General features: G+C 38.8%; 1 pseudogene; it reads right to left on the reverse strand.

The window, feature by feature from the left end:
* Positions 1–243: 243 nt before the first annotated feature.
* LOC105744502 (FAST kinase domain-containing protein 3, mitochondrial-like) lies at positions 244–16,891 on the reverse strand (annotated as a pseudogene).
* Positions 16,892–19,091: the final 2,200 nt, after the last annotated feature.

Below are 19,091 nucleotides of genomic sequence, written 5' to 3' on the forward strand. Positions count from 1 at the left end.
TGATATTAGTATTAAATTGAACTTTAATTTTAAATCAATCACTGACACTTGGTATACACAGAATAAGGAAAATAAAGGCTCCTTCCATGTCTCTATAAGACCTGGGCAGACCCTTTTCAGATTGCCTAATAGTCCATAATTCTGCAAATTGGCTAATTCACAAATAAAGCTCTTTTTATACTGAGTCCCGTAAAAATCCAACTTCTTTCATGATCTGAGTTCTGAAGTCACTATTCCTTCTTGTCAGCACTGAACCCCAGGGTTTTGAGAAAACAATTTTCTTTATAAATATTCCACCAATTCAAGCCTTGACTTTAGCATCTCCACCTCATGAAAGGGAATGTGTTAAGGGAAGAAGAAAGAAAAAAGAAACTGCCTATTATAATCCTTCACAACTGAAATTATGGTGTTGAAATTGTTGGTCTCTAACAACCTGCTCCCCAACCCTTGCCACCCACAAGAATGAAAGCTCCTTGAGGGCAAAGTCACAGCTATCTTATACAGGTACTCCCAGAGCCCAGAACAGTGCCTAGCACATAAAAGGGCTCAATAAATATTTGTTGGCTAAATAAGAGGGATATTTAAAGAAGGATCAAACACAATTCCTGTCCTCAAGGACACAATAAATACTTGAAGTAAAGAAGCCAAAGGAGAGTGTGTGAAGAAAAGCAGCACTCCACCCTCAGAGGGAGTTGGGGTTTTAGGTTGTAGGGAAAGAAGAGACCTGAGTTTGGTGCTACTGAATGGACAGAATTTAGTCATGGGGAGATGCTGTATGGAGGGAGAAGGGGCACCTGGGCAAAGGAGCAAGGCAAGAGAAAATGGAGTGGGCTGGGGCAGTGGGGGAAGGGATGGTAAACAAGGTGTGGCCTGCAAGGGGTCCTGAACAGCAGAGCAGAGGAGGTTCCTGTGAGCAGGAAAGAAACAAGGTTCTGGACACAGATTGATTGATGAGAGTTTTCAGAAGATTAATCTGGGGATGTGCAAGAAGAACTGGAGAAGAGTAAGCCAGAGAGGAAACCAGGGAGCAGACTAGCACTGATACCTTAGAGAACTGGGGAAACTCTCTAGTCACTCATCATCATAATGCCTTATTAAGTAACTTACAAAGGAAATAATAAGGTCTTAGGCATTAGGTAGTGATGAAGATACTAGGTTTAGTGAGTCACCTTGTCCACTCTTACCCTTACATCATATTCCAATAATCTAGCAACTCTAAAAGCAGAGTTGAGCATAGTTTATGAAGAATATAGGTATGCTCTGCTTTTGGAAAACTGAAGGTCTGAAAATTCTGTATTTCAAAATATAAGCCAAAGATTTATTTAAAAAATCAAGTATCCTGAAAAGCCTAATTAACAAAGTGGGTATTTAAATTAGAGATATAAGATTCTTGTCCCCCTGGGCTAGCAGACTACTTAGGACTCTGGCAAAAGCAAGTCTGAATTAGAGATTACTTGGGGGTGGGGAATTGGAACCATACCTGGACAACTTGATAACCAAGTAATTGGAGGAGCCATTGTTTAACAGCTTTTCCTAGTAAATTTTTGCTGTTAAAACAAAATCTTTTGGGGCCATCAATGGATAGTGCTATTCTGAAAAAAAATCAAAGAGAAAGAAACATTTTTAAAAACAACCTAAATATTCTTATTATTTTGTTGCCAAAGTTTACTTGGGATTTGGCTATTCCTAATGGCCAATACATTCACATCAATCATGAATGTTATTCTTTAGTCTACTAAAAAAGTACTCAGCTTTATTAATGATGCTGTTTATAAAATATTACAAGGAATTTCCAAAAAACATATCCTGAAAAGTAGTTTTAATTTCCAGAATCATCTATTTTTCTCACCCTTTTAAGAAAAAGAAAAAGATCCTTGCCTCTTCACCTCAAAAGGTCTTGTAACATAAAAACCAAAACAGTTTATTTACCTTTTGTGTACATCTTCATCAACTGTAAATGATAATACAAATCCTTTCTTTTTTTAATTTTTTATTCATTTAAAAAAAAATATTACATTCAAAAAATATGAAGTCCCATTCAACCCCACCGCCCCCACCCCCCACTTCCCCCACAGCAACACTCTCTCCATCATCATGACACATCCATTGCACCTGTTAAGTACATCTCTGGGCATTGCTGCACCCCATAGTCAATGGTCCACATCATAGCCCACACTCTCCCACGTTCCATCCAGTGGGCCCTGGGGGGATCTACAATGTCCCGTAGTTGTCCATGAAGCACCACCCAGGACAACTCCAAGTCCCAAAAACACCTCCACATCTCATCTCTTCCTCCCATTCCCTGCACCTAGCAGCCACCATGGCCACCCTTCCCACACCAATGCCACATTTTCTCTGTGGACATTGGATTGGTTGTGTCCCATTGCACATCTATGTCAAGTGGGGGCTTAGATTCCACATGGATACTGGATGCAATCCTCCTGCTTTCAGTTGTAGGCACTCTAGGCTCCATGGTGTGGTGGTTGACCTTCTTCAACTCCATGTTAGCTGAGTGGGGTAAGTCCAATAAATCAGAGTGTAGGAGCTGAAGTCTGTACAAATCCTTCTTTATCTAATTTAGTTTCAATATCTGGTGAGAGAAGAGAGGAAAAAGGTCTTCATGTTACACCCTCACAAACACTATCTTCCTTTACTTCTTTGTTCTGTTTTGATTTCTTCCAAACTGTATTTATCAATAGGACTGAAGGCTGCAAAGTAATGACCACAACCAAATGAAGGTGAGGATGTTCACTCAGTTGGCTTCAAGAACAAGTGCATATGCCTGAAATTCGGGAGGTTTCCTGTGCTAAGGAGTAGGTCCTCAAGTTAGCAGGGGTGCAGTAGGAACCACGCACCTTCTCCTCATCCTTACAAATGGTGGCACACCTTCAGTTCAGACAGTGAAGAAAATCCTCTAAGTTCAGCAAAATTAGACACCTAAGGAGCTCAACACGCCCATCACTTCCAGCACCTCCCAACAGCTAACATACCTCCCACAACTGTGACACGTGGTCAAGGGGCATGGCTGGAGTTCCCTTCCCAGTCCTCTAGTGTATGCCATTCCTACTGTAGAAAGGGTTGAGAGAGCAGAGGCTGAACACCTGACCATCTGAAGCCTACTGAAACAGTCTAGTAAGATAGGGAATTAATAGACAAATCTGGAACCTGGCAGAGTCCACATGGGCATCAGTAACCCCTAAGATGGCTGCTGGAAGGTCCCCACCCCCAGGATTCTGCAATCCAGAACAAAGACTTCTTCTGGGAACAAGGAAAGCCCCAGATATTCCCCAAGGACTTTATCATTGGGTCTTCCCTGGGGGATTGATAGGTGGGATAATCAATCAAAATAGCAAACAGCTGGAACCTCTTCCCTGCCATTAGCAAAGGGGTGGAATATTTAATAGTTTATAAAGCAGACGAGGCCTAAGCACTCTCTCACTCTGCTCTCTTGCCTCTGGACCTGTTCCTGCCCTCTGTGTGCCAATCTCATCATTTTTCCTCTGCCACATGGCCATGCAAGTAAACCTGGGCATATATAATCTATAATGGGGAATTATAGCTTGTAAATCAGCCCTCTTTATCCTTTTTCACCCCCTTACTCTCTACTTGGGACCTTTGCTCTGTTATTTTCTCCCATTTCTCTTTCCTCCCTACCTGAATAATTACTGGCCTAACTCACTTGGCATGCTCTTGAAATTCATTTCTGCAGCATAGCCAAGAACCTAAATAAAATCCAGGAACACTATTGTTGTAGAATTTGAGAGAGGTTCAATTATTTGTATATAGAAAGGCCAGGACTCAGGAATGATTTTGAGAAGGAAAAATGGTTTACTGATGGCCAGTTGTACTCAGGAGCTTTCTGTTTCAATCCTGAACCCTGAATAAGATTTTTGAGTCCCTTTTATACAGAGAGGAAAGGCCAAAAGGTCTTTTGTTTCAGTTCTCAATAGGTTTGAATTAGCATATATCTTCCACATGGTAGGTAAGCTTTTAGCATGGACTTCATACATTCTAGATAAGCTTTTAGCACATTTGGTTTGCATTTTCCCTGAATATTTAAAGTTTATAGACTTTGCATTGTTAAACTGTTTCCTGGGACTGGATCATTGCCACGGTCACCAAGGGCAGGACTGCAGCCTCTTACCATTCCACACCCACAAGTCAGGACAGACAACTTAGGTTAAGGTTAAGAGCCTCCCACCCATAGCCCACATCACTATCAGAGATGGTCCTCTTTGAGATGACTTTTTTTTTTAATTCATGGAAGGAAGGACTTTGGACTCATAGTACTTTCCAGTAGCTATTTCTGGGATGATTTATGTGCTTACATCTGTGCTAATGTGGTAGCCACCAGCTATGGAGGCTTTGGAGCACTTGAAATGTGATATACAACTAGAGAAATGAATTATAAATTTTACTTAAGTTTAATTTAAATTTAAGTAGCCATCTGCACTAGTGGCTACTATACTGGACAGTGCAGACCTAGAATATAAGAGCAGCTAAACAGTCACAAGCACTCATTGTATTATCCCCTCATTTATTCCCTCTTGCTATAGGTCTTTGAGGTAAATATTCTTCTTACCCATGTTTTACAGATGGAAGCAAACAGAAAAAGCCTAAAAAGGGCAAATACACTGTGGAAAGACATTCTGCTAATCTGTGGCAAGCTGGATTTAAATACAGTCTATATTCTATATTCTACCATCTACACTCTATAGCCTCATGCAAACAAGGGAAGATTCCATTTGTATTCTATGGCTACTAAGCTCCACCTATCTCTCAAACAGAATACAACCACTGAGGTTCTGTAACAAACCCCCTACTACTTACCAATTGTGTACCAATGGGGTGTTAACACTTTGGAAGCAAAGTAGGATCTTGCTTCTAAAAGGTCAACCAATCCAATCACCACAGATTTATGAAGGTGAAAATCCACAGGGGTCTCAAGGGAATGGCATAAAGTAAGAAATGATTTCACTTGATATTTAGGAAGAAGTTTGGGACCCTAAAAATCATATATACAAACATGAGAGAGAAAAATAAGACAAAGCCAGAGAATAAATTGAAGGTAGTAAGTTACCCATGTATAAATGTTTGATACAAAATTACTTTAACACATGATATTTTTCCAGGACTTAGGACAGATATCTTCCTTCAAATGGCAATGAAAAATATCCTTGTTATAGCTCAAGTCTAACAGCTCAAAATATCTTTAAAATGTGTTTTAAAAGTAGTCACTGTAAAAAAGAAAAATAAACATCACAGCAATGCTGTCAAGTTCATGAAATATCTCTGAAACTCTCAGAACAGCTTTAAGGACCTGAAGGACTCAGTTAAATTTTTTAATCCAAGAAAAAATGATAAAACAGACATCTCAGTTCAGTAAATAAAGTATAGCTATTGAATAAGTAGTGCTGGAAAATTGGTTGTCTCCCTAGAAAAGAACAGTTAAACTCCTACCAAACATCAGACTATGGGCCTATCTCCTTTTACTGAGTTTTGCTTTATTGCACTTTGCACATACTGGTTGTTGTTTTTTTTTAATAAACTGAGGGTTTGTGGCAATCCTGTGTCAAGCAAGCCCATCAGTGCCAATTTTCCAACAGCACATGCTCACTTCACCTGTGTCCCTTTTTAAATTTTTTTAATGTTACATTAAAAAAATATGAGGTCCCCATATAGCTCCCACCCCCCTTGGCCCACTCCTCCCACATTAACAACCTCTGTCATCATCATGGCTCATTCACTGCATTAGGTGAATATGATTGGAGCACTGCTGCACCACATGAATAGTGGTTTACATTGTAGTTTACACTCTCCCCCAGTCCACCCAGTGGGCCATGGCAGGATTGTGTCAATTTTTAATTGAAGTATATACATTTAAAAATAAAAATAATGCTACTGCATACTTAAAAGACTGTAGAATACATGCACTGGGAAACCAAAACATGCATATAACTTGCTTTATTGCAGTGGTCTGGAACTGAACTTGTAAAGATCCAATGGGGAAAAATTAGTGAAATATTTGTACTAACACATATTTGGTGAAATAATCTTATGTACGATGGGAAAGTCAGTAGCCATTAAAAGAGGGGTAGATTTGGTCATGCAAAACTTAAAAACACAAACAACCCAATAGAAAGATGAGTTAGGGAGCAGGAAGACAATTCTTGGGAAACACAAATGGCCAATAAACATTTGATAAAATACTCAACTTCATTATTGTTCATTTAAATGCAATTTAAACAAGTGACAAGATGCCCTTTTCCACTGAAGTGAGTGGCAAAAGCTAAAGGAACTAACAACACTGTGCAGGGGAGGTAGGGGAGACACAGCCACTTTTACTCACTGCTGGGGAGACATGACATCTACCTCTCAGAGTCACTATCTACTGACATTATACCAGTAGTCTCACTATTAGCACTCTAGTCTGCAGATTAAAGGAACATGGGCCCCAGGAGAATGACATGCAAGGGTGTTACCAAAAGACTGCTGAGGGACCAAAAGTGGAATGAACTTGAAAGTCTATAAGCTGGGGAACAGGTGAGTAAGCCCCATAAAATACTACACCACTTTGAAAAAGAACATATTTGATCCACACACATTGGCCTCGAGGAAGGCCTATGATATATTGGACATAACAGTAAATTGTAGAGTAATGCGAATAGCGTCACCCAACAAAAAGAAAATTGGTTTATATATTTGTGTATGTTTGGCATAGAAGGCATAGTTACAATTTTATTATTTCATGGAATTGAGGTGGTTGGGGTTAACTAATTTTAATGTTTATCTTCATATGCTTTGGCATTGTGGAATGTGACCCTGAGTCAAATTTAGAGGAAAAAGCAGAGGATGACAAAGTCTATTGACACTATTTCTTTTTTTTTTTTAAATTTCTCCAGTTGTCTGCTCTCTGTGTCCATTCACTGTGTGTTCTTCTCTGACTGCTTCTACCCTTATCAGCAGCACCAGGAATCTGTGTTTCTTTTTGTTGCATCATCTTGTTGTGTCAGCTCTCTGTGTGTGTGGTGCCATTCTTGGACAGGCTGCACTTTCTTACTTTCTTTTGTGCTGGGAGGCTCTCCTTACAGGGCTCACTCCTTGCATGTGGGGCTCCCCTATGCAGTGGACACCTCTGAGTGGCATGGCACTCCTTGCGCACATCAGCACTGTGCATGGGCCAGTTCCACATGGGTCAAGGAGACCTGGGGTTTGAACCGTGGACCTCCCATGTGGTAGACAGATGCCCTAACCACTGGGCCAAGTCTGCTTCCTGACAGTATTTCTGATCACACAAAAAAGGTGTGCTGTAAAGGCTACAAGAGTGAATCTTTATAGCACAGACACCACCTAAACAAAACTCTACCAGAGAGGAGTGAAATTTCTGACTTGGCTTAAAAATGCACTCAAAAATAATTAGGATTTGTAGAGTTCAGAGATTCAGACTTTTTAAAAATCAAATGGCTATTGTGCATTCTAAAACCCTTTAAAACCCTCAAAGTGAATCAAGGAGTACTAATCATATGCCTTCAACACTTGAAACTTGAATCATACACCTTCAACACTTGAAACTGTCTAGAAATCTCATATAGCAGGAATTGGTCCTATAGGGCAAGACAGGAATGGGGTCAGTTTATCAAAGAAAAGGCTAGCTGTCACACCTAATTCCAAGTAAATGTAAGTTGTCCCTTTTAATAAGGTTATGGAGATAGGTCAAAAGAGAAGCAACTTAGTTTTCAGAAGGGGTACAAGAAAACTGTTCACCTTCAGTGAAATAATGGCATATACTTTGTGTTTTTACCTTATAGAAAGGACATTTTAGGACTCAGTGTAAGTTCAGTTGTGTCAGTTGTGCCAGACTCAATCCATCCACATATGATTCTTCACCTGAAATAAAAAGCATCTCAATCAGTTACATCTGAATTTTGATACATGTAATGAAAACAATCATGGACACACAGCACTAATTCATTCATTCACTCCAGAAGTGTGATAGATTTTTAAGTGACACTAGAAAATGAACTTGTTAGAATGATGCCCTCTTGATTAACCAGTGACATCTCATTTTGACTTCTAGAACCCAAGCTCCTAACTTCTCTTAGTGGATTAGTGGAAATCTCCTTTAAGTACAGAGATCCAGAAATGTGGCATACTTAAGATGAACAATGCCATCCTCTCAAAGGATTAGAATTGCTCTCAATCTACAGCATATTACCGAGCTTCACAATCACCATATCCCCACAAGAACACAACTCCTTAGCTAGGGCAGCAGGATCCAAAGCTGTTTTCCTCCCTCTATCAGATGCTCTAGCATTCTTTAACCTGGGTTTATAGCCTGTCATGTCAGACCTTTTCTTTGGATTACTAGGGAAGGAAATAAAGGCATAGAATTGCTCAATATAAAAGGTGCACAGACCTGAAAGCATCACAAGTTCCTTTTTCTACTCTCAGATATTATAACGAACTCACCTTGCAGCCACTGAAGAAAATAAGGATTAAACATTTTTGCCATAAATTTGACTTGATGGCATTCAATAAGCTAACATGAATGGAGAAGTTTCAGTAGTACTTTGGGTGGAAAATAATTGAAATGTGTGAAGAATATTTCTAGCTTCTTAAATAAAGCAGAGGCATTTGGTGGTAAATAACTGAGTTTTCCAAATGGTTCAATTAACACAAAAATCTGAGTAAGTGAAAACTTTTCTGACTGGCAAACAAAATTTTCTGCCACTGTACCCAAGATAGGCTTTGAAAGAATGAGTCTTCTACTGCAATATTCCATAATTTTGCTGACAATTTTAGGATTCAAGAAAGACAAAGTACAGCTATGTGTTGCTCCAGGGCTTTTGTAAAAAATCTGTCAGTGTGCCCAAAGTATATGAAAGCCTCTAAGACTTTATTTAGCACTTCATTAGTGAAACTAGAGAAATGCCTGACAGCATATTTACCCAATTTTATGACCAGATGAAGTGCCTGAGTTTGATCAAATACCACTAAGGCACTGAGCACTTGGCTACTCCATGTAGGACTCATTTGGAAACTGCTGACAGAGAAGAGTTTTTCATCTTATTTAAAACATCTGGAGCTGATCTGCTTTTTCAAGACATGCCTGGAGTATTCTCTAAAGGGCCACCATATCCTTAGCAGTAAATTTTTCCAAATTTTCATCTTGCAGTTGACGTAGAATCAGTTCTACTGTTGCACAACCTGACTTTGCAGTTTAATCAGCATTTCGCCAAGAATAAAGAGATTGTGAACTTCCAGGCCACCCTTTCTGAGATGACTTTAGCATTCTACTACCAGGCTCACTAACAAGGCACTTTGAGGATTCGCATGCAACAGAAGCAGAGCTTGCAAAGCAGTCACTAAGCCAGTGTTTGACAAATGTGAGGGTTCCTGTTCGAACTGAGAGCATAAAGCTTTGAAGATGTTATTCTCTAAGATTTCTTTTGGCAGCCTACTGTGGCCATCTTTTTTTTCCACTTCACAAATGCACTGCAAAGCTCTTGCTGCCACAATATCAGGCAGAGTGCCCAATGTGCTCATAAAGTGTAACACCTCTTCTGATGATGTGAAGTTGCTTAGTTTCCTGTAAAATATGTTCTTCCATGTTTTCAGTATTTTTTTTCCAGCCTGTGCCAATCATGTACTTGAGAAAACATTGGTTCACCAACTGGATGGGGGTCATTTCCATTTTCTGAATGGAACTTTTTACAACAGGCATGATGGAACCTGATCCTGAAAGGTGTGGACTGTTGTGAAAAGAGCAATGGACATGGATGCACTTTGGCTGCCTGTGGGAAACAAAGGCATGCTGTTTCCATGGTAGCAAGTTATTTTCTGACCACTGGGTCATGCTGTCCCTGGAGATGTATGTGCAGGTGGCTAATCTCTCTGGGAAACATAACATTCCAGCAGAACCCAGACTTGATCTATCTCAAGTAACCTGGGCAACAAGATTTGTGAGTATACTTGTTTCAATAACATAATAGAACATCTTAGGCTTTAGTTACTCTCTTATCCACTGTGCACTGTGTTTTCAATAACAAAGTTATGGGAATAGTTAACTAGAATAGTTGCTGGTTCTCACGGTTGCTTGGGGTTTATAAAGAAGCCCCTGATGTTAATAAACTTCTCTGATGAGCTTGAGAAATCAATGCTCTCAGAACCCCTGATCCCAATCTCTCTTTGTCTTTCATTCCCGATACCCTTCGGGTCTGTCACTCCGACATTTGGCACCCAATGTGAGGCCTGAAGTAGTGACTGCAGCAGAGATTCTTCCACAACAGTATCAGGAACGTGGAACTGAAAACCTTCCTGAAAGGTTGTGGCATCCATCAAAGGGTGACTCGAGTCTGACCACACAGTGGTAAGAATTTTAATTAATCCTGTTTTCCACTAGCATCAGGGTATGGGTAATCAACCAGGACAGATGGAAGAATATTCACAGGTACTAAAATCTCTTTTAAATACTGTCTGAGTCTCAGTAAAAACTGCTAATTTACTTCAACTTTTTGCTCTAGTACAAAAACCCTGTTATTGGTTTCAGCCACAAGGAAACAAGTAATGAAGGCACCACTTAGAGCATACCAGAAAAGAAAAACTATACCCCTGTCGGTGTGGGCTTTAGGACAACAAATTGCAGCAGCCTTAGATCCTTTCCAGTCTAAAGAAGGAGAGAAAGATGAAATTACTATATTTTCTAAGCCCATAAGTAAATTTGAAATGAAAGAAGTAAATTGGAACAAGAACAGGAGCTTGAGATGAATGGGGAACCATCAGGTTTTTTCCCTCATCCTGATATTAACCCTTTCATCAATAAAAGCTCAGGGAAGTGTCCTAATGAAATATCTTCTGTGTATCCAGTACAATCCTCTGCACCTACTGAATTGCTTTCTGTTACTAAGACTAAATTAGAAATATTTTCAGATGATGCTGATGCTTTGCCTTATGTTAAACAATTATTATCTGCTTTCCCCGTAACATTAAATGCCATACCACCAGATACAAATAATTTGCAAGGGGGTGTCGAGTTTCATCCTGAGCCAATACCTTTTAAACTACTGAAAGATTTAAAATGGGCAAAGATACTAAACAAAGTCCTTGTTAGTGAAATCAGGCTTGTAAGAAAACTCTCTGTTAAAGTGTTAACTAAGATAAGGAAACTGTTCTGGCAGCAACTCAGCAAACCCCCTGCTGTCTACATGACAATGTAGCTGTGGGCTAGTGGGGGTTAATAGAGTTAAGCCATGTTTCCATGCTAATTCTGATTGGGCTTATTAACCAAGATAATAAAATTAGTACAAAATTTTTATCAAGGTTTAAAAAGGAATTTTCAGTTTTAAATCAATAGTTTACTCCTGAACTTCAAGTCTCAGTATAGTCTTACAGAATAATAATACAAAAATGTGTGTTAACGGTCTGTCTAAACTGCTAAATAAGAGCTTAGCTACATTATGCTGCTCAAGTTATCTTAACTGATTGCTGGTAACTAATAAAAATGTTTCCAAGTACAAGCTTGCATGTTACAGGCAACATGGATTCCAGAAGAAATCTTAATAAGAACTTAAAAACAGCTACACCAAGAAAGTAAGAATTATGAGTTAATTCCAAACTGTATGTTTCTGTTAATGTGTTGTAATTGTTTTGTGTCTGTCTGTTTGTTCAATGTCAGTGTATATTTTGATACCTCCGGATGGTAATATAAATTAATAAAACTTAAAAAAAAAAAGAGCTCTATTCAAATGGCCAAAAATTAAATAAGCACTTATATTAATACTTAAGTTTAAATGTTAATAAGATCTCTACAATGATAAAAATTGTAAGTCTTGACTAACAAAATTACTATAAGTCTATTTATAAAAAGTTGTTCTTGCCTAGATTGAAATGAATAGCTTATTTTTCTTCACAGGATAATATGAAGGATGTAAAACTTAAATGAATATTAAAGATTAAAAGTTTGTGGAAATGCTGACTGAAATTTAATAAGTTTTTTCTAAAAAGTGTGTTTTGTCCTAAAGTAGGATGGCTAATTTTCATGAACTCTTGGAACTTAAATGCATGTAGCAAGTTGTAAAAGGTATTGTGGTAACTTTAAGTAAGGAAATGTGTTCTGTGAAGGTAAAATTTGTCTTAAAATAATATAATTATAGTCTATATGATTATAAATAATTATAAAAAGACTTATGAAGCATTGTTTAAATTAAAGTGTTTAAGTGGCTAATTCCAAAAGGTCATTATTAAACAAACCTGAATTAATAATAATAATAAAAGGTAATTTTATAACAGGAAAGCTTGGCTGCAGCCAGCCTCCCTTGACAACTTGCTTCTAGGAAACTGTTTCTGATATTGCATGCTACTAAGTCTTTAAAGTGAAGAAAAGTTTATTATTTTAACAAGCTTGTTTAGTATTGGCGGTATTATGTTATAAGAAGTTTACTTGATAACTTCATATGTGGGCTATATGGAATGTGTTTTTATTATTAAAGAAACAGGAAATAATTTTGTCCTAAGATAAAATGATTAATTAATGAGAAAGAGTGTGGACCAAAACCTAAATGAATATTAAAAATGTAGAAGATTCGTAGAATAGAAATTTTTATGATTAAAGTTAAATAAAATTTAATGGGTCTATCTATAAAATTTTAAAAGGTTTAGTATCAAGTAGTATACTAATGTAAAGTCAAAATTTTGTTCTTTCTCAAAGCCTCTCAAATCATTAATCTGTTTTGGTAAAAGTTTCCTGAATAATCAGTATACAAAGAAAGTCTGTTTTATCAAAATAGCTTCTTGTGCTTTAACCTTATCATTTCCTCAGTGTTCAAAAAAGGGAAAGTTTTGTCTCTATTAAAAGGACATAACATTCAAATCTGCTTTCTCAAAATCAAATCCTGAAAAATAGCCTTTTATTCCAAACTAATTATAAGAGATTTGTTCTTTTACCTTGAAAGAAAAATTAAAGTAATAGTTAAGTTCATTTAATTTGTTATAAGTCGAATAGAAGGTGTTTAAAAGTGTTATAAAATTAACAAGTTTCTTCTTTCCTTTAACCCTCTGTTAATTAAGGTTGTGTGAGTAAGGGGTTCCTATGAATGCTTAAGAGTATATAAAGTTACCAATATTTCAGCAAAATATTAAAGAGAAGTACAATATGGTTAATTATGGTTTTAATTATTATAAAAGAGTATGTGTCACAAAAACAACCTCTTATCATAGATTAAAGTAACAACACTATAGTATGCAGCAAACCTAAACACTGCTAGTTTGTTGCAAAAAGTTAATGTCCAGCTGTGCTGCTATCACTTTGTTTTAAAACTTGCTAAGACTTTCTTTAGTGTCTTCTTAAACAAGTCAAGCCAGCTGCATTCTTCTATCTGTAAAAAACCCAACAATAGACTTTTGCAGTGCTTTTCAGGGCTATGTGCATAGCCCAACCTTCAACACACAGAGCTTTCAGCCATCATTAAGGTTTCAAATGTTTCAAAAGCCCTTGAATATTGTCTCTGACTCTGAATATGTTTAACTGTAAGTCATATTGAAACAGCTCATATTTTTATTACTAATGAGTTATCTCAACTTTTCACTGACTTGCAACATCTTATTAGGTTAAAACAGCATCCTATTTACATTATGCATATATGCTCTCATATCTCTTTGCCTGGTCCTATGACAGTAAATAATGCAAGAGCGGATTTATTAGTAGGATGTTTGCAGGATGCCAATAAATATAATGCATTAACTCATATTAACACTAAAGGACTTAGACATAAATTTCCTCAATTAACAAAACATAAAGCTCAAGAAATTATTTGTACCTGTCCCACCTGTGGACCCTTAACTACAGTGCCTTTTCAGGCTGGGACTAATCCCAGAGTCCTGGCTCCTAATCAGCTGTGGCTGATGGATGTTACTCACATACCATCATTTGGTAAATTATAATATGTCCATGTTTGCATTAATACTTTCTCTCATTTTTTGTGGGCTACTGCACAAAGTGGTAAACATTTTCATCATGTTCCTTCCCATTTGTGGTCTGCTTTTGCTGTGTTGGGATGCCCCTTGAAAATTAAAACTGATAATGGTCCTTCTTACATAAGTAAGTCTTTTACTTCTTTTTGTTCTATATATGCCATAAAACATGTTTCTGGTATTCCTTATAATCCTACAGGTCAAGCCATAGTTGAATGCAGCCATCATACCCTAAAAACTATGCTTTTAAAACATAAAGGGGGAGATGATGGTATTATAACACCAAAAGATCAATTGGCAAAAGCTTTATTTACTTTAAATTTTCTTAATGTTTATAATTCATTGACACCTGTGAAATGTCACTTTGGAAAATGTCAAACATCTACAGTGGACATCAGAAATGAAGATCAACCAATATTCTGGAAAGATATTTTAAGCAATGAATGGAAAAAAGGCAGGATCAAAGTAGGCGGGTGAGGCTATGCTCTTGTCATTTCAGAAAATGGAGAACAAATATGGCTACCTGTGAAGAGGATTAAACCCCATAATGAAGAGATGGGGTCTCCTGCAACTTCTGATGATGGTGATTGTAAGTAATAAAGAAGCTGCCAGTAATTACACTTATTGGGCCTATATACCTAACCACCCATTACTTAGAGTGTTAACCTGAAAAGATCTATTCTTTCATATATATCTGAATAAGACCCATATATTCCCTGGACCAATTGATGATCGATTGTCAATTAAACCCTATGAGGAAGGACAAAGAATCTATAATCTCATACTACCATTTGATTATCGACCCTTATTCATTGGTAACCATACTTCCTGGATGTATGTTAAAAATTGGGCCATAATTATCTTTAAAAATAATATAATCAGTTTATTGTGACTTTATTTCCCTCTTACAATTTAATCATGACTAAAAATCCTACTTATGATTGTCCACAAAAAGACAGTAGGGCTAAAGAAGGATGGCAAGAGTGCCATATAGGAAGAGGATCTGTCGTTTTTAATGATTCCTATGGAATAGTGTGGGAGAGTGCCCCAATGGGGAGACCCTCTCCATATAATGACAGATTTATTTGGTATGGTCTAAATAGTAAAGGACCATAAATTAGTAATATGCAATATCCATTTCATGAATCCTTAAATCATGATGAAAAAATAAATTTTACTAAAAATAATAGTGTTTGGAAACAGAAAGGGAAATGGATCCCTTCTCCATGGTGTAATGTTACATCTATACATATTCAAAGGAACTTATGGAAAGTTTTTCTAAAAATAGCTCCTACTATAGAATGGATTGGGAATAATAGTAAGTATGGTCAGCATTTGCATTTAAATCAAATTCATCATCTTCAGGCATGTGTAAGAGATCCTTATGTGTTTGTGGTTGGAAAATTAACTATAACCAAGAATGCTCTATTTTATAAAAGTGGGGCCTTGCATACTTATTTGACTGAGAATATTTTACAGAATGGAGATTTCATTACAATGGCTTGAAGGGAGCGAGGAGTGTGGATTCCAGTGCGACTGAACTGAATTTGGCAATTGTCACCTGAGAGTCAACTGCTGTTCCATATGGCTTGAGAAATCCTGAAGTGCTCAAAGCAATTTGTGGGACTGATAATAGCTGGCATACTAGGACTGATTGGTGCCATTGCAGCTGCTGCTACAGCTACTGTAGCCTTGCATAAGACGGTGCAGACTCAACAATACGTGTATGAATGGCATAAGAATGCTAGTGACTTATGGCATAGTCAAGAACATATTGATGAAGAATTAAACAGTAGAGTTAGTGATTTAGAATCAGCAGTTTTACATCTTGAAGATCAAGTATATAACTTAAACTTACTTAGAGGATTGAAATGTGATTGGAATGAAAGTAACTTTTTTATTACTCCACTTGCTTATAAAAATTCTATGTTTGATTGGGAAAAGATTAAAAATCATTTGATAGGTCATAAAGGTAATATGTCATTAGAAATAGAAGAATTAAAAAAGAATATTAGAAATGTCTCATAATCAAATTGATGTAGCTGATGATAAAGATATCTTTAATGATTTAATTTCTCATTTTAATAAATTTAATCCAGTAGATTGGTGGAAGTCTCAACATTTTTTATCAACATTAGGAATAGGATTTTGTGTGTTAATCTTGTTGCTCACTGTTGTTGCTTGCCTGGGACGAGAAGTATGCCGAAGACTGCACCATGTTGACGCAATGGGACAAGCTAATAATTTGGTACTTGCTAAAACCCTGATATAATTCCCCGTGGTCAGAGCGCTTGACTGGTAGTCAATGATGGGTAAGACTCTCAGAGGAGGGCAACCTAAGACAGGCACAGCCACCCTGACTAAAACAAAAAGGGGGCAATGTGGAAAACAAAGGCATGCTGTTTCCATGGTAGCAAGTTACTTTCTTACCACTCGGTCATGCTGTCCCTGGAGATGAACATGCAGGTGGCTAATCTCTCTGGGAAACATAACATTCCAGCAGAACCCAGACTTGATATCTCAAGTAACCTGGGCAGCAAGATTTATGAGTATACTTGTTTCAATAACATAATAGAACATCTTAGGCTTATTTACTCTCTTATCCACTGTGCACTGTGTTTTCATTAACAAAGTTATGGGAATAGTTAACTAGAATAGTTGCTGGTTCTCACGGTTGCTTGGGGTATATAAAGAAGCCCCTGATGTTAATAAACTTGTCTGATGAGCTTGAGAAATCAATGCTCTCAGAACCCCTGATCCCAATCTCTCTTTGTCTTTCATTCCCGATACCCTTTGGGTCCCTCACCCCGACAGCTGCCTAGTGAACATGATTTGCTGGTTGATGTTTCAGAGCAGCCACAGCTCTGTGTGCTAGACAATCTAACAAATGACAAAGGTTCCTCCACAAGGTGATTAAAGCCATGCCATTGGATTCTTAACTCCTCCTGATCTATACCTAAATTAAAACAAAACTAAACATGGTCAAATACATGGAGAACATGACTTGTCCAACTTCATCAGTTCTTTTGAAACTCATGCAGAGAAACAAAAACAAGCTTAATAACTTTTTCACTAAAATGTAATAACAGGGAAAGCAGATGAGAAAAATGAAGTCCCGCTTACACAGCAAGTTAAGTAGTTGATGAGATTCAAACGCACAGTCTTGCTCTTACCCACACCTATGTACATACATGCAGGTTGAAGGAAGGAATTGCATTTGGTTACAAATAAATTTACTCGACAAGACCAACGGATAAAGTTGTAAAATCCCAGACAGGACAAAGAAAGGGTTAAAGGGCCCTAAAGTGTTGGTTACCCCTCGGATCTGTGATTGGTTAAGATTTTGGAAGGAAAATGGTCTAGCTTGCCCAGTGGAAGAAGAAAGAAAAGAGCAAAATGCCAAAGAAGAGGAAGAGGCGACCTCCTAACGCTCCCCTGGGGACTCGGGGGAATCTGAAGAGCAGAGGGGAAGGGGACCCCGGTTGCCAAGTCCCTCCTCGGCAAGAAATAACCCCAAATCCCGCGGGCCGCACCCCCCACCCCGGCGCCCGGGGCATTCACGCTGGCTGGCAGGAGCCGCACCGGAGTCCCCCAGTCGGCGCAGCCCGCAGCCAGGGCCGAGAGCCGGGCAGGGAGGCCGGGGGAACATCTCCCCACCTCCGGCGCGCCATGATTGGCCTCGCCTCCAGGCCGAGTTTCCTATTGGCCACCGTGCCTACCTTCCTATTGGTCAGGATGCCGAGCATGTGCGCCTCTCCATGTGTGCGGGCTCCCGGGGTCCCCGGCTGGGGTCTGCTCGGGTGAGGGTCTTTTGCCGGCGAGGACTCGACGCAGGTGAGACCCTCGATGGCGTTCCTCGGCCCGCGCCGCCCGCCGCCTCGGGTCGGTGGTCCGGGGTCCGGGCGAGCTGCGCACGCGCCTGCTCCCCTGCCGGTGCCGCCTGGCGTCCCTCCCACTGCCGAGCTGAGCGCTGTGAGCCCGCGCGCGTTTCGGGCTCACTGAGGCCATCCCAGGGCTGTGGGGAAGGAGGGCCGAGTCCCCAGGCCGTGCGGGGGCCGTTCTCTGGGAGCCTCGCCGGGGCGAATTCCGCTCCCCGCGTCTTTTTTCCCGTGGGCCTTTGGTGCGTGGGGCCTCCTGACACACGCGGGAGTCACGGCACCTGCTTTGTAAATTGGTTGTGGGGATTAGCCTCTAAGGCGCCTAGAGTAACCGGGACTCCTAGCAAGAGGCAGATTGCTAGTTACGACAGGAAGCCCTGGCGTTTCTAGCACTGCACTTAACACTGCCAGGTAAACCCCATTGTGTAGTGAGACCATATTATTGTTATAACTTATCTAGTCATTTATTTAACTGAGTCTGCTGTAGGCCAGAGGCTGTTGCGGTCCGTAAAGATATTCTGTGATTTCCCTTTTTAATGTGTTACTTAACACGATTATTTTATCTTTTGATTTCCTGGTAGCTTACTTTGTCCCTAGTTGTAATTTTGCACTTCCGAGAAGCGTAAAGCTCCTCAACAGCCAAGATTTTGGTTTGGGTTTCTCCTTAAATCTTTTCTACAAATTGAGACTTCTCCAGGTTAGACATAGTGGACGGGTATGGAAAAAAGTCTACGTGTCTTTTTGTTTAGCCCTGGTCATTTCTTAAGGAGAAAACATAAATGAATTAGTAAAAGGTTTGAATGGATTGGAAGATTTTTTCATATATTTTATATGTATATATATATATAGTGTGTGAAATTAACTGTATTGCTTCAATTAACTTAGCGTGTTTAGTATTAGCCTCACATAGGGGCCAATAATCCTATAATTTTAATGGAATTTTAACTTTTATCTTTTTTTAATGTTTTTTAAAAAAAGCAAACAAAAAGATACCTAAGCTTTAGTGAGGACTACAATGTCTCAAGCATGGTTTCAAGTGCTGTGATTTATCAGGTAGGTACTATTCCCATTTTAAGGATGAAGGAGCTGAGGCACAGATAGTTAAGTAGCTTGCCCAGAGGTACAGTTGTGAATAACAGACTTTGGATTCAAACCAAAGCGATCTGACCCCAGGATCTGATTTCTCAACCACAGCATTAGAGTTTAATTCTTGTAGTCTCTCTAGTTTGATGAATTCTTTCTTTT

The sequence above is a fragment of the Dasypus novemcinctus genome (genome assembly GCF_030445035.2).
Source record: "Dasypus novemcinctus isolate mDasNov1 chromosome 8 unlocalized genomic scaffold, mDasNov1.1.hap2 SUPER_8_unloc_1, whole genome shotgun sequence".
Lineage (NCBI taxonomy): Eukaryota > Metazoa > Chordata > Mammalia > Cingulata > Dasypodidae > Dasypus > Dasypus novemcinctus.